Source organism: Solanum tuberosum, unplaced genomic scaffold (assembly GCF_000226075.1).
Source record: "Solanum tuberosum cultivar DM 1-3 516 R44 unplaced genomic scaffold, SolTub_3.0 scf00068, whole genome shotgun sequence".
Lineage (NCBI taxonomy): Eukaryota > Viridiplantae > Streptophyta > Magnoliopsida > Solanales > Solanaceae > Solanum > Solanum tuberosum.
In genome coordinates, this window is record NW_006238994.1 from 1,176,921 (window position 1) to 1,179,612 (window position 2,692).

The window sequence follows — 2,692 nt, forward strand, 5'->3', positions numbered from 1 at the left end:
TCCAGACCTACGAGCTGAACAAAAAGCAGGGGACAAACATGAAGGAGGGAAAGAAGGAGAAATTTATTGCTCTGAAAAACTCACAAAATGATGCGACTCAGGAGGAGGATGAAATGGCCTATGTTACTAAAAGGTTTCAGAAAATCATCAAGAAACATGACGTCTTTCAAAAGAAGGCTTCGACCAGCAGAGCAGCAAACACAAATGACCTTTGTCATAAATGTGGCAAACCTGGTCATTTTATGAGGGACTATCCCAGCCAAAAGCAGGAAACTCAGAACTTCAGACCTCGCAAGAGGGACCTGGTCCCAGACAGTGCTCGGAGAAAGGCTCATGCTGATCAATTGGTGAGAAAAGCCCTTGCTGTATGGGGAAATGATTCAAGTGAGTCAGAAGAAGATGCAGAAAGTTATGAAGATGTTTCAATGATTGCTATTAAAGATGATGAAAATGTCTTCAATTCCATCTTCTCATTAATGGCAAAATCTGATGATGAAGAGGATCTAAATGAGGTAACTCTTTTTGATCTTAAAGATGATCTAGATACTCTTCCCATTAAAAATTTGAGGAAACTTGCTGCATTGCTTATTGACTCTGTTGATGAACGAACCACTGAAAACTTAATGTTGAATGAAAAAATAAGTTTGTGTGAGGATGAGAACTCTGCTCTCATGTCTCAAGTTTCTGAAATGAGTGTAAGAATAGGGACTCTAGAAACGAACAACATTATACCTGAAGAGGACCCTAGTACCGCAGTAGGTGGAAAGAGAAAGCTTAGCATCTTTGAGGAAGAACTGGAAGAAAAGCTTAAAATCCTTGAGTCCAAGTTAGTTGCTTCTCTTGAAACAAATTCTCAACTGAGAAAGGATCTGAGTAAGGTCAAGGAGGAGTTAAGTCACTCTCTAAAATGGACTGACTCTTCTAAGATACTTTCTAATCTGTCTAATCAGAGCTTCAATGGAAAGAAAGGGTTGGGACGTAGACCAATAGAACCTCCTTATAATCCTCATAGCAAATATGTGTCTGTATCTGACAATCTGTTGTGCACTCACTATGGGCGTAATGGTCATCTAAAAGAAAAGTCTGAGACTCTGAGAAAAGAAAAAGAAAAGCATGAGAAATTTGTCAGATCTGAAAACAATGATAAAAGAGAACTCAAGGGACCTGGTCCCCGTTATCGTTTCAGTAAGAACACTTTGCCCCCCTGGACAGGAAGGTTTCTTATTAAGCCTTTTGATAGTTATTGGGAACTCCGTCTGAAGTGGGTTCCTAAGTCTAATAAGTGATTCGTGTGCAGAAGAGAGGGAGCAGTCAATGTTGGTACATGAATAGTAGATGCTCAAGGCATATGACTGGAAATACTCTTAACTTCCTCTCTTTGGAAGCACACCAAGGTGGTGGTGTGTCTTTTGGCAGCGGAAAGAAAAGTTTTATTCTTGGAATTGGCAAAATAGGAAGAACTGTAGATCATTCCATAGAAAGTGTACACTATGTGGATGGTCTGTAGTTTAATCTCTTAAGTGTGTTTCATATTTGCAACAAGGGAAATGAAGTCAAGTTCATGTCTGAAGGGAAACAATTTGTCATGTCCGAGTGCTCAAACTGATAATGCAAATCTTTGGCATAGACGACTGGGTCATGTAAGTACCTCTTTTCTTAACAAGCTTGTTGCAGGGGACCTGGTCCGCGGACTACCAAAGCTGAAGTTCTCAAATGACAAAGTCTGTGACGCCTGTGCAAAAGTCAAACAAACAAGATTTTCTTTCAAGGCAAAGAAGGGTGTGAGCACTACCAGACCTTTGGAACTTCTCTACATGAATCTGTGTGAACCTGTTAGAATTCAAAGTAGAGGAGGAGTGATGAAGGGAGACCATGAGATGGAGGAGCTGATCAAGGAAAGGGAAGACAAGGATATCCTAAATCCTGGAAACAAACAGGTTGCAAAGAAAATTGCTGCAGATTTCACAGGAGCACCTGGTCCCTCTGATACTACCCAGAAGGTTCCATCTCAAACTCGTGAAACTGATGATGCTGAATCTGATGCTTAAATCGAAGAAGAGTTGATCAGAAAGTCCGGATGGAAACATCAATTCTCACATCCATGGGACAATCTCATATCTCCACTTGACTCTGGAATTCAAACTAGATCCAGGACAAGAAATCTAGTTGCATATTCAGCCTTTATGTCAAGAGAAATACATCAAGGAACTGCTTTGAAAGTTCAATCCGATTGAGGCAAAAGTTCTTGACACTCCCATGAGCACAAGTGTGTAGCTTGACTTAGATGAAGATGGAGTTGACGGATGAGTGCAATATTTCAAGCAGCACCAAGGGAATCCCATCTAAAGGCTGCTAAACGTATCCTGAGATACTTGAAGGGAACTCAGGACCTGATTGAAAAAGTACATCAGGGATGGCACATTTTCTTGGATCATCACTGATTTCCTGAGGGACAATGTTGAGAAGCAAAATGTGGTGATGAAGTTCTGTAAGACTGAGGACCATCTGACTGATATCTTTACAAAGTCATTGAGTAAAGAATGTTTCATTAAAAGCAAGATGAGGCTGGGGATGCACAAGATTACCTGATTCCTTGACAAGTTTGCACAAAAATCTTCTATTTTGATTATGTTACGGAGGGCAGGTATCTATACTTGTTTTAATGCTTGTCACTTAAGAATTCACTTCTGGT